Here is a 14,843-nt window from a genome sequence, read left to right on the forward strand (position 1 = left end):
TATTTTCCTTGGAATAATAATCTCAAAATTCATCAGTGTTGTCAAAAATGACAGGATTGCCTTCTTTTTTATGAATAAACAATATTACATTGTATATGTATACACATCACCTTTATCTATCCATTCAACCACTGACAGTAAGGTTGCTACCATGTCTTCGCAGTTGTAAAAAATACTGCAATGAACATGGGTGTTTATATATCTCTTTGAGATAGTGATTTCATATCCCTTAGATATATACCCAGAAGTGGAATTCCTGGATCATATGGTAGTTCTATTTTTAATTTTTCGAGGAAACTCCATACTGTTTTACACAGTGGCTATACCAATGTATATCCCCAACCAACAGTGTACCTAAGTTCCCTTTATCCCTCATCCTCACCAGCACTTTTCTTTTGTCTTTTTGATGATAGCCATTGTAAAAGTTGTGAGGTGACATCTTATGATGGTTTTGATTTGCATTTCCCTGATGATTAGTGATGTTGAGCACCTCTTTATGTACCTGTTGGCCATCTGTGTGTCTTCTTTAGAAAAATCTATTCAGATCCTCTGCCCATTTTTAATTAGATTTTTTGTACTGAGTTTTATGAGCTTTTTAAATATATATTTTGGATATTAACCCCATACCAGATAAGTGGTTTACAAATAGTTTTCCCATTTGGTAGGTTGCTTTTCATTTTGTTTATTGTTTCTTTTCTTGTGGATAAGCTTTTAATTTTGATGTAGCCCCACTTGTTTATTTTTGCTTTTGTTGCTTGTGCTTTGGGTATTGTACCCAAAATATCATTACCAAATCATAAAACTCTTACATTAAATTTCAAGAAGCATTTATTCTGTTTTAATGTAAGAGTTTTATGATTTCAGTCCTTACATTGAAGTCATTAATCTATTTTGAGTTAACTTTTTGAGTGGTGTAAGATAGAAGTCCTTTATTCTTTTGCACGTGAACATCCAATTTTTCCAGCAACATTCATTGAAGAAACTGTCTCTTCCCCATTGAGTATTCTTCCTACCCTTATCAAATATTAGTTGACAATATATACTATGGTTTATTTCTGGGCTATCTCAATTCTGTTCCATTGGACTATGTGTCTGTTTTTATGACAGCTCCATACTGTTTTGATTATTATAGTCTTGTAGTATAGTTTTAAATAGGAAGTGTGCTTCTTTCAGAGCTTTGTTCTCTTTTAAAATTGTTTGGCTATTTAGGGTCTTTTGAAGTTCCATACAAATTTTAGAGTCTTTTTTTTTTTTACCTCTGTGAAAAATGCCATTGTAATTTTCATAGGGATTTTGTTATGTCTTTAGATAATTTCGGACAGTATGGACATTTAACAATATTGATTCTCACAATTCATATTTGTGAGATATCTTCCCATTTATTTCTCTTTTTCAATTTATTTCATCAATGTCTTATACTTTTCATTTTATAGGTATTTACCTTCTTAGTTAAAATTTTTCCCAAATATTTTACTATTTTTGATGCTATTATGAATGGAACTAACTTCCTTATTCTTTTTCAGATAATTTGTTGTAAGCATGTAGAAACACAACAGACTTTTGTATGTTGATTTTTTTATCCTGCACCTTTATTGAATTCATTGAATAGTTCTAAGAGTTTTTTGGTGAAGTCCTTAGGATTTTCCATATAGAAGATCATGTCTTATTCAAAGACAATTTTACTTCTTTCTTTCTGATTTTCATGCATGCCTTATTATTATTATTATATTTTTTTCTTTTTCTTGTCTGATTGCTCTCTCTAGAACTTCCAGTATTATGTTGAAAAAGAATGAAGAGAATGGTTACACTCATGTTTGTTCCTGGTTTTAGAGGAAAAGCTTTTAAACTTTCACCACTGAGTATGATGTTGGCTATGGGCTTGTTATACATGACCTTTAGTTTGGTGAACTATGTTCTTTCTATAATCAATTTATTGAGAATTTTGTTATGAAAAGATGTCAAATTTTATCAAATGTTTTTAATGCAGCTTTTAAGATGACCATATGATTTTTTTTAATTAATTTTGTTGGAGTATGTTTGCTTTACACTGTTGTGTTAGCCTCCACTGCACAACAAAATGAATCAGCCATACACATACAGATATCCCCTCCCTTTTGGACTCCCCTCCAATTTAGGTTACCACAGTGCATTAGGTAGAGTTCCCTGTGCTATACAGTATGATTTTTATCTTTCATTTATTAATGTGATTTATCTCATTAACTGATTTATGTAGGTTGAACTATCCTTGTATCCAAGGAACGAGTCCCAATTGATCATAGTGCCATTTTTTTACAGCACTGTTGAATTTGGTTTGCTAGTATTTTGTTCAGAATTTTAGCATCTATATCAGAGATATTGTTTGGTGGTTCAATGTGAACAAACTCACAAGGTAATCTGAGTGCAATATTTCTAGGTTTTTGAAATTAATTTTTCCTTTTTTTTCTAATTTTACTGTTCTCATACACATATTATTTGATTGCAATCTTTAAAGCAATTCTCTACTACAGAGACCTCTCAAAGCAATACATTTAATTATTATTATTTTTTAATTTTTTAAATTAATTTTATTGGAGTAGAGTTGATTTACAAAGTTGTGTTAGTTTCTGCTGTACAGCAAAGTAAATCAATTATACCTATACATATATACACTCTTTTTTAGATTTTATTCCCATATAGGTCATTATAGAGTACTGAGTAGAGTTCCCTGTGCTATACAGTATGTCCTTATTTGTTATCTATTATATATATAAAATAGTGTGTATATGTCAATGCCAATCTCCCAATTTATTCCTCCCCCCCCTTTCACCTTTGGTAACCATAAGTGTATTTTCTACATCTGTGACTCTACTTCTGTTTTGTAAATAGGTTCATTTGTAACATTTTTTTAAGATTCCACAGAGCAATATCATATGTTATTTGTCTTTCTCTGTCTGATTTACTTCACTCAGTATGACAGTCTTTAAGTCCATCCATGTTGCTGCAAATGGCATTATTTCGTTCTTTTTCATGGCTGATTAATACTCCATTGTATACATATACCACATCTTCTTTATCCATTCCTCTGTCGATGGACATTTAGGTTGCTTCCATGTCCTGGTTATTGTAAACAGTGTTGCAATGAACATTGGGGCACATGTATCTCTATGAATTATGTTTTTTCTCTGGATATATGCCCAGGATTACAGGATCATATTGTAGCTCTACTTTTAGTGTTTTAAGGAACCTCCACACCATTCTTCATAGTGTCTGAACCAATTTACATACCAACCAACAGTGTAGGAAGGTTCCCTTTCTTCCACATCCTCTCTATCATTTATTGTTTGTAGATTTTTTGATGATGGTCATTCTGACGGGTGTGAGGTGATGCCTCATTGTAGTTTTGACTCGCATTTCTCTGAAAATTAGTGATGGTGAGCATCTTTTCATGTGCCTGTTGGCCATCTGTATGTCTTCTTTGGATAAATGTCTATTTTGATTTTCTGCCCATTTTTTGATTGTGTTCTTTGTTTTCTTGATATTGAGATGCATGTGCTGTTTGTGTATTTGGGAGATTAATCCCTTGTCAGCCACTTCACTTGCAAACATTTTCTTCCATTCTGTGAATTGTGTTCTAGTTTTGTTTACAGTTTCCTTCAGCCTATACTACAAAGCTACAGTAATCAAGACAGTGTAGTACCGGCAGAAAAACAGAAATATAGGTCAGTGGATCAGGATAGAAATTCCAGAGATAAACCCATGCACCTATGGTCATCTAATGTATGACAAAAGAGGCAAGAATGCACAATGGAGAAAAGGCAGTCTCTTCACTAAGTGGTGCTGAGAAAATTGGACAGCTACATGTAAAAGAATGAAATTAGAACATTCTCTAACACCATACACAAAAATAAACTCAAAATGGATTAAATACCTAAATGTAAGACCGCCTGCTATAAAATTCTTAGAAGAAAACATAGGCAGAACACTATCTGACATAAATCACAGCAAGATATTTTTTGATCCACCTCCTAGATAATGAAAATTAGAAAAGCAACAAAATAATACAAAACAAAACAAGTGAGATCTAATTAAACTTAAAAGCTTTTGCACAGCAAATATATTTAATTTTAATGGAAGCAAACCTCCATTAAAGAAAGACAGTCTTTGTTTTTGCATTCATTTTTAATAGATTTACATAATAATTATATAATTGCTATAATAAATAAAACTGGATCTCTATATTTGATAAAAAATAATATCATATATAAGCATAGACTAACTTGTAAGGGCAAAAAATACTTACAAACAAGAAATTAGCCAGTGGGAAATGAGCCATAAAAATTCTTTTACAGAGTTAATTCAGAGTTTTGATTATATGATGAGTTGATTAAGGGGAGGTGGGATAAAGGAGATTTTGTTGTAAATTATAACTAATTTATCAACTTATATAGATATATTGATTATTTGACTCACTACTTTTGCATTAGATCTGTGTTAATTTGTTAAAGCTGCATTTAAAAAATACCACAGACTTGGTGGCTTAAAAAATAGAAATTTATTTTTTTACAGTTCTGGAGGCTGGAAGTCCAAGATTAGGGTGGCTGATACTGGTTTCCTCTGAGGTCTCTGTCTTTGGCTTGCAAATAGCATCTCTCTTGCTGCCAATTCACATGGTCATCCTTCTGTGCACATTAACTCCTAGTGTCTTTCCATGTGTTGTAATCTCCTCTTCTTATAAGGACACCGGTCTGATTATATCAGGGCCCACCCTAATTACTTAATTTTGACTTAATTATCACTTTAAAGGACCTATCTTCAAATACAATCACATCCTGAAGTACTAGGAATTATTCATCAACATATGAATTTGGAAGGGCATAATTTAGCCCATAACAATACTTAATAGAGAAAGTATATGTTATAATAATGTCTATGTTATTTTTTCCAATAAAATTGTATTGTAATGATTTCAAATTTTCATTAGACTTAAATACAGCTTAAAACATGGAAAGGATCAGTTTAAACTTTAAAAATAGCTCTGTTAGAAGGGGATTTACTTTTATCATTTAAATGCAAGCTTTAATTTATTGATCTTACTTCTGAAAGCTCTTTCAGTCATATTTCAGTGCATTTTTCTATGTCCCTGACAGAAAGATGAAATATAGGTAACAGTTTCTCTAAAATGTGACAGAGCTATATCCTGACCCAATCTACTGACATTTGCTTCACTGTTTCTCACTCAGAAGACAAGGTAGAAAAAGACAACGGAAGTAGCTCCAGGAATATGATTATTGGGGACAGAAATTAAAATATTTTGATCAGAGTAATGCCAAATGTAGTTAAGCTGCTATATTTGACACAAAAACTCATAGAAACAGGAACCTGAGCCACAAAGCAGTTTTCATTTAAGCATGTTTAAAGTGGAAAAAAGGAAAAGAAAATAAGTATATTACTGGATACATTAATTTGTATTTCTAGTTCTGCTTTCTTATCTGCTTTTTTCTGTCACCCTCCTTAGGCAAGAGAAGGAGGTAAATTTTATCATATGGCACCAAGAAGATTAAGGAAATTAAAGTGTTATTTTCCATTCATCCATATTTTAAAGCATAATCATAATTCTTTATACCCTCATACTTCTCTTTTCACATGTTACACTGACCTTCCATCTGAATATGAATCAATATTGCTTTACAAAATCTTATAAGCTTGTATGAAATACGAAGTCATTATTCCATTTTCATCATGTTGGTAACTTAGTGTAATGCATTATCGTATCACATCAAATAACCCTGAAAACTCAGGTGTCCAGACCTATTGTGTATAAACCTTAACACAAGTAAATCTAAATGTACAATCTAATCGCAACAGCAGATAAAGTGTTGATACCAAGAGCCAACACTTATATAGGACTCATCAAGTTCCAGGCCCACTCTAAATGATTTACATACATTAACTTATTTAATGCTCACAAAGCTATAAATAAGGCACTGATATTATACACATTTTGTAGGTGAGAAATTAAGCCCAAGATCCCACAGTTTGAATCCCAGGATTCAAATCCTGTTAATCTGATTTGAGGGTTGGCACTCAACTTTTACACTGTAATGCCTGATATTAAGGAATTGGTCTATAGAATCAGACTAAATTCAACTTCAAAACCTAATTCTTCCACTTAGGCAAGTTTTAAATTTTTTATTGTGATTCAATTTCCTCTCCTGTAAACTGGGAAAATACTGGCTATATATGGAAGGCTATTGAGAAAGAGAAAGAAAGAAAGAGAGAGAGAGAGAGAGAGAGAGAGAGAGAGAGAGAGAGAGAGAGAGAGGCAAAGCAAAGCATCCCTTTAGAAAACATACAAAGCAAGGAGCTTGGCTTGGTGACTTTGACTTTTATATTCTACCTCTTAATATAACTGACTTTTGTCAAGGATCAAAGAAGTATGGTTGAGTGTGATGCAGTTCTCTAGACCATGACTAAATCTCTGACAAATAACTCAAATTCTCCAGTCCATTTTTTCAACTACGTATCACTCATTGATCCTGTGGCTAATCACATCATTCAAGAGGTCCTTTTGCCTATGATTGACTCAGTTCTGAGTCAGTATTTCAATACCATTTGTGATTTATAACCTCCAGAAACAGAATTCACATTAAGGGTAAGTTGAATACATTTGGAAATGTAATAAGATACAAAGTTTATATTTCTAAATGTAGCAATTTTCCACATCTGTATGAAGTCTATATTTTGAACCATCACTGAATATACTGAATGCTGATATGCACATGGTAATTTCAATATTACTTTCAAAAATTTAACAAATTTTAAACACTGTGTAGTTGCCAGGATACTTACACTTTCGTTTTTCCACCAAAGATATTACATGTAGGAATGTACAATAAAACTCTCACAAAATGTTATCCCTATATTTATACACGTCTACTTTTATTGTATTTACTTTTAACTTTTGTTAATAAGAAGAAAACAGCCTGGTCTTCCCTGGTGGCACAGAGTTTAAGAATTTGCCTGCCAATGCAAGGGACATGGGTTCAAGCCCTTGTCTGGGAATATCCCACATGCCGTGAAGCAACTAGGCCCATGTGCCACAACTACTGAGCCTTCACTCTAGAGCTCATGAGCCGCAACTACTGAGCCCACGTGCCACAACTACTGAAGCCTGTGTGCCTAGTGTCTGTGCTTCACAACAAGAGAAGCCACGACAATGAGAAGCAGGCACACCAGAAGGAAGAGTAACCCCCACTCAACACAACTAGAGAAAGCCTGTGCACAGCAACAATGACCCAACACAGCCAAAAATAAAAACAAACAAATAAATAAATTTATTAAAAAAAGAAGACAGCCAGACCTAACAGTTTAATAATTACTCATTATGATATTAGTTAAAACATCTAAAAGCATATGCAATGGTGTAATTGCAGGTGTTGCTATTATTGCAGTTTTCAATCTTTGTTTCAAAAGAAAGAAATTAAGAAAAAAAGGAATAAGGGAAGGAAGGAGGAAAAGAAGAAAGATGGAAGGAGAGAGGGAGGAAGAGAAAAGGAAAGAAGAAAGAGAAAAGAAAAGAAAGAGAAGAAAAGGACAAACACAAGTATTTGTTTTAACCATGATAACTATTCTTAAAGTAAGATTCTCTCCTAATGGTTCAGCAGGCTAATATCTAGAATATTTTCTTGAAATTTATGTCTTTCTTCTTTGTGTTAATAGTTCTGTTTTTGGTCCAGCACCATTCACTAATAGCATCTCATTTTACTTACATGGAATCAGCTAATTTCACAAATATCACAGATGATACATATCTCTTCTGAGATGATTGTCCTTTCATTCACAGACTTGCCTAGTGGGTGATAAAAGGCTTCTATACAGTACTGAAAATTTTACAATCATATTTTTTTTTAATTTTGTTATTCCTGGCATCTGGCCTCCTGATTTAGAATTTATTCACATACTCTGCTTAGGAAAGAGATCACATTTCGAATTATTTAATTTAGCTATTATTTGAATGTTTTTTCTTTACTCAAAAAATTTATCATACCATCCTTTAATCATCATGTTTTATTATATATGTATATATTTGTATACACACAGGGGATTTGAGATGTCCTATATATTTCAAGGTCAGACTGTCTTCATTGCCCTCAGCATGAGGAATGTGTATACATGAGATGAATGCTGCATATGGAAACAAAATCCCCCCTGCCCACATACTCTCTAAAGACAAAAGTATTTTTTGTGTTCAAATAAAGCTGCAAAGGCATTCTCCAAACAAGCATTCTGTTGGATCAATAGCTAGAAGTTGAGGGGGAGAGGAAGATGGTGGAAGAGTAAGACGCGGAGATCAACTTCCTCCCCACAGATACATCAGAAATTCATCTACACGTGGAACAACTCCTACAGAACACCTACTGAACGCTGACAGAAGACCTCAGACCTCCCAAAAGGCAAGAAAATCCCCACATACCTGGGTAGTGCAAAAGAAAAAAGAATAAACAGAGACAAAAGGATAGGGGCGGGACCTGCACCAGTGGGAGGGAGCCGTGAAGGAGGAAAGGTTCCCACACACTAGAAGCCCCTTCGTGGGCGGAGACTGCGGGTGGCAGAGGGGGAAAGCTTCAGAGTAGCGGAGGAGAGTGGAGCAACAGGGGTGTGGAGGGCAAAGTGGAGAGATTCCCGCACAGAGGATTGGTTCCCTCAGGCACTCACCAGCCCGAGAGGGTTGTCTGCTCGGCCGCTGGGGCAGGCGGGGCTGGGAGCTGAGGCTCGGGTATTGGGTTTCAGTAGGAGCGCAGGGAGAGGACTGGGGCTGGTGGCAGGAAGAGAGCCTGAAGGGGTTAGTGCACCACAGCTGGCCAGGAGGGAGTCTGGGAAAAAGTCTGGAGCTGCCGAAGAGGCAAGAGACTTTTTCTTCCCTCTTTGTTTCCTGGTGCGTGAGGAGAGGGCATTAAGAATGCTGCTTACCTCATGCATCTCCCCGTGCTCTGCGGCTGCTTCCCACTATCTATCTACCTCACGTTTGGTAGTGTATACATGTCCATGCCTCTCTTTAGCTTTGTCACAACTTACACTTCCCCCTCCCCATATCCTCAAGTCCATTCTCAAGTAGGTCTGTGTCTTTATTCCCGTTTTACCCCTAGGTTCTTCATGACATTTTTTTTTAAATTCCATATATATGTGTAGCATACGGTATTTGTCTTTCTCTTTCTGACTTACTTCACTCAGTATGACAGACTCTAGGTCTATCCACCTCATTACAAATGAGGGAAGGGATGTGGGAACGGATGTATATGTATGACTGATTCACTTTGTTATAAAGCAGAAACTAATTTAAAAAAATTAAAAAAATATAAAATAAAATAAAATAAAATAAAATAAAATAAAACTAATTGCTATAAAAAAAAAAGAGAATGCTGCTTAAAGGAGCTCCAGAGACAAGGGCAAGCCATGGATAAAGGAGTGGACCCTGGAGACGGGCGTGGGACACTGGGGCTGCTGCTCCTGCCACCACAAGGCCTGTGTGCAAGCGCAGATCACTGTCCACCCCGCCTTCCAGGGAGCCTGTGCAGCCTGCCACTGCCAGGGTCCCGGGATTCAGGGACAGCTTCCCCAGGAAAGCGCATGGAGCGCCTCGGGCTGGTGCAACGTCACGCCGGCCTCTGCCACCACAGACTCGCCCCGCACTGCGTGCCCCTCACTCCCCTTGGCCTGAGTGAGCCAGAGCCCCCGAATCAGCGGCTACTTTAAACCCGTCCTGTCTGAACGAAGAACGGACACCCTCCGGCAACCTACGTGCAGAGGCGGGGCCAGGTCCAAGGCTGAGACCCGGGAGCTGTGAGAGCAGAGAAGATACAGGGAAATCTCTCTGTGCAGCCTCGGAGGCAGCGGATTAAAGCTCCACAGTCCGCTTGATGTGTCCTACATCTGTGGAGTGGATGAATGGACAGGGAATCATCCCAAATTGAGGAGGTGGACTTTGAAGACAAGATTTAAAATTTTCCCCCCTTTTCCTCTCTTTACAACGAATTATCCCAAATTAAGGAGGTGGAATTTGAGAGCAAGATTTCAGACTTTTTTCCTTTTTCCTCTTTTTACAACGAATTATCCCAAATTAAGGAGGTAGACTTTGAGAGCAAGATTTTCGATTTCCCCCCCCCGTTCTCTTTTTGTGAATGTGTATGTGTATGCTACTATGTGAGATTTTCTCTGTATAGCTTTGCTTCCACCATATGTCCCAGGGTTCTATCTGTCCATATTTTTTTCAATAATTACTTTTTCATTTTAATAATGCTACTATATTTTATACTTTATTCTATTTTACTTTATCTTCTCTCTTTATTTTTTTCCTACCTTCCCTTCCACCCTCCCTCCCTCTGCCCCTCTTTTCTTTCTTTCTCTCTTTCTTTCCTTCCTCCCTCCCTCCCTCCTGTCTTTCTTTCTTTCTTTCTTTCTTTCCTTGCTTCCTCGCTCCCTCTCTCCCTCCTTTCTCTCTTTCTTCCTTCCTTTATTTCCTTCTTCCTTTCTTTCTTTCTCTCTTTCTTCTACTAATTTTTCTTTCTAATTTTTCTCCCTTTTATTCTGAGCCGGGTAGATGAAAGGCTCTTGGTGCTGCAGCCAGGAGTCAGTGCTGCGCCTCTGAAATGAGAGAGCCAGCTTCAGGACACATGTCCACAAGAGACCTCCCAGCTCCACATAATATCAAGTGGCAAAAATCTCCCAGAGATCTCCATCTCAACACCAGCACCCAGCTTCAGTCAACGACCAGCAAGCTATAGTGCTTGTCACCCTATGCCAAGCAACTAGCAAGACAGGAACACAACCCCACCTACTAGCACAGAGGCTGCCTAAAAACATAATAAGGCAATAGGCAACCCAAAACACACCGCCACATGTGGACCTGTCCACCAGAAAGACAAAATTGTGCCTCAACCACCAAAACATAGGCACTAGACCCCCCACCAGGAAGCCTACACAACCTACTGAAACAACCTTAGCCACTGGGGACAGACACCAAAAACAATGGGAACTACGAATCGGCAGCCTGCAAAAAGGAGACATCAAACACAGTAACATAAGCAAAATGAGAAGACACAAAAACACACAGCAGGTGAAGGAGCAAGATAAAAACATACCAGACCTAACAAATGAAGAGGTAATAGGCAGTCTACCTGAAAAAGAATTCAGAATAATGATTGTAAAGATGATCCAAGCTTCTATTTCCAAGATCCAAAATCTTGGAAATAGAATAGACAAAATGGAAGAAACAGTTAACAAGGACCTAGAAGAACTAAAGATGAATCAAGCAATGATGAGCAACACAATAAATGAAATGAAAAATACTCTAGATGGGATCAAGAGCAGAATAAGTGAGGCAGAAGATCGGATATGTGACATGGAAGATAAAATAGTGGAAATAACTGCTGCAGAGCAAAATAAAGAAAAAAACAATGAAAAGAACAGAGGACAGTCTCAGAGACCTCTGGGACAACATTAAATGCACCAACATTCGAATTATAGGGGTTCCAGAAGAAGAAGAGAAAAAGAAAGGGACTGACAAAATATTTGAAGAGATTATAGTTGAAAACGTCCCTAATATGGGAAAGGAAATAGGTAATCAAGTCCAGGAGACACAGAGAGTCCCATACAGAATAAATCCAAGGAGAAATATGCCAAGACACATATTAATCAAACTGTCAAAAATTAAACACAAAGAAATCATATTAAAAGCAGCAAGGGAAAAACAACAAATAACACACAAGGGAACCCCCATCAGGTTAACAGCTGATCTCTCAGCAGAAACTCTACAAGCCAGAAGGGAGTGGCAGGACATAATTAAAGTGATGAAGGAGAAAAACCTGCAACCAAGATTAATCTACCCAGCAAGGAACTCAATCAGATTTGATGGAGAAATTAAAAACTTTACAGACAAGCAAAAGCTGAGACGGTTCAGCACCACCAAACCAGCTTTACAACAAATGCTAAAGGAACTTCTCTAGGCAAGAAACACAACAGAAGGAAAATACCTACAATAACGAACCCAAAGCAATTAAGGAAATGGGAATAGGAACATACATATCAATAATTACCTTAAATGTAACTGGACTAAATGCTCCCACCAAAAGACACAGATTGGCTGAATGGATACAAAAACAAGACCCATATATATGCTGTCTACAAGAGACCCACTTCAGACCTAGAGACACATACAGATTGAAAGTAAGGGGATGGAAAAAGATATTCCATGCAAATGGAAATCAACAGAAAGCTGGAGTAGCAATTCTTATATCAGACAAAATAGACTTTAAAATAAAGACTATTAGAAGAGACAAAGAAGGACACTACATAACGATAAAGGGCTCGATCCAAGAAGAAGATATAACAATTGTAAATATTTATGCACCCAACATAGGAGCACCTCAATACATAAGGCAAATACTAACAGCCATAAAAGGGGAAATCGACAGTAACACACTCATAGTAGGGGATGTTAACACCCCACTTTCACCAATGGACAGATCATCCAAAATGAAAATAAATAAGGAAACACAAGCTTTAAATGGTACATTAAACAACATGGAATTAATTGATATTTATAGGGCATTCCATCCAAAAAGAACAGAATACACATTTTTCTCAAGTGCTCATGGAACATTCTCCAGGATAGATCATATCTTGAGTCACAAATCAAGCCTTGGTAAATTTAAAAAAATTGAAATTGTATCAAGTATCTTTTCCGACCACAATGCAATGAGACTAGACATCAATTACAGGAAAGATCTGTAAAAAATACAAACATATGGAGGCTATACAATACACTACTCAATAACGAAGTGATCACTGAAGAAATCAAAGAGGAAATTAAAAAATACCTATGAACAATTGACAATGGAGACACGTTGACCCAAAACCTATGGGACGCAGCAAAAGCAGTTCTAAGGGGGACGTTTGTAGCAATAAAATCCCACCTTAAGAAATAGCAAACATCTCGAGTAAACAACCTGACCCTGCACCTAAAGCAATTAGAGAAAGAAGAACAAAAAAAAAAAACCCCAAAGTTAGCAGAAGGAAAGAAATCATAAAGATCAGATCAGAAATAATTGAAAAAGAAATGAAGGAAATGATAGCAAAGATCAATAAAACTAAAAGCTGGTTCTTTGAGAAGATAAACAAAATTGAAAAACCATTAGCCAGACTCACCAAGAAAAAAATGGAGAAGAGTCAAATAAATAGAATTAGAAATGAAAAAGGAGAAGTAACAACTGACACTGCACATATACAAAAGATCATGAGAGATTACTACAAGCAAATCTATGCCAATAAAATGGACAACCTGGAAGAAATGGACAAATTCTTAAAAATGCACAACGTGCTAAGACTGAATAAGGAATAAATAGAAAATATGAATAGACCAATCACAAGCACTGAAATTGAAACTGTGATTAAAAATCTTCCAACGAACAAAAGCCCAGGAGCACATGGCTTCACAGGCCAATTCTATCAAACATTTAGAGAAGAGCTAACACCTATCCTTCTCAAAATTTTCCAAAATATAGCAGAGGGAGGGTACCCCCAAACTCATTCTACGAGGCCACAATCACGTTGATACCAAAACCAGGCAAGGATGTCACAAAGAAAGAAAACTACAGGCCAATTTCACTGATGAACATAGATTCAAAAATCGTCAACAAAATACTAGCAAACAGAATCCAACAGCACATTAAAAGGATCATACACCATGATCAAGTGGGGTTTATTCCAGGAATGCAAGGATTCTTCAATATATGCAAATCAATCAATTTGATACACCATATTAACAAATTGAAGAAGAAAAAACCTATGATCATCTCAATAGATGCAGAGAAAGCTTTCAACAAAATTCAACACCGATTTATGATAAAAACCCTGCAGAAAGTAGGCATAGAGGGAACTTTCCTCAACATAATAAAGGCCATATATGACAAACCCACCACCAACTTTGTCCTCAATGGTGAAAAACTGAAACTATTTCCATTAAGATCAGGAACAAGACAAGGCTGCCCACGCTCACCACTCTTATTCAACTTAGTTTTGGAAGTTTTAGCCACAACAATCAAAGAAAAAAGGAAATAAAAGGAATCCAAATTGGAAAAGAAGAAGTAAAGCTGTCACTGTTTGCAGATGACATGATACTATACATAGAGAATCCTAAAGATGCTACCAGAAAACTACTAGAGCTAATCAATGAATTTGGTAAAGTAGCAGGATACAAAATTAATGCCCAGAAATCTCTGGCATTCCTGTACACTAATGATGAAAAATCTGAAAGTGAAATCAAGAAAACACTCCCATTTACCATTGCAGCAAAAAGAATAAAATATCTATGAATAAACCTACCTAAGGAGACAAAAGACCTGTATTCAGAAAATTAAAAGACACTGATAAAAGTAATTAAAGATGATACAAATAGATGGAGAGATATACCATGCTCCTGGATTGGAAGTATCAATATTGTGAAAATGACTCTACTACCCAAAGCAATCTACAGATTCAATGCAATCCCTATCAAACTAAAACTGGCATTTTTTCACAGAACTAGAATAAAAAATTTCAAAATTTGTTTGGAAAAACAAAAGACCCCGAATAGCCAAAGCAATCTTGAGAATAAAAAATGGTGTTGGAGGAATCAGTCTCCCTGACTTCAGACTATACTACAAAGCTACAGTAATCAAGACAGTGTGGTACTGGCACAAAAACAGAAAGATAGATCAATGGAACAGGATAGAAAGCCCAGAGATAAACCCACGCACATATGGTCAACTTATCTTTGATAAAGGAGCCAGGAGTGTACAATGGAGAAAGGACAGCCTCTTCAATAAGTG

This window comes from Hyperoodon ampullatus (assembly GCF_949752795.1).
Source record: "Hyperoodon ampullatus genome assembly, chromosome: X".
NCBI lineage: Eukaryota > Metazoa > Chordata > Mammalia > Artiodactyla > Ziphiidae > Hyperoodon > Hyperoodon ampullatus.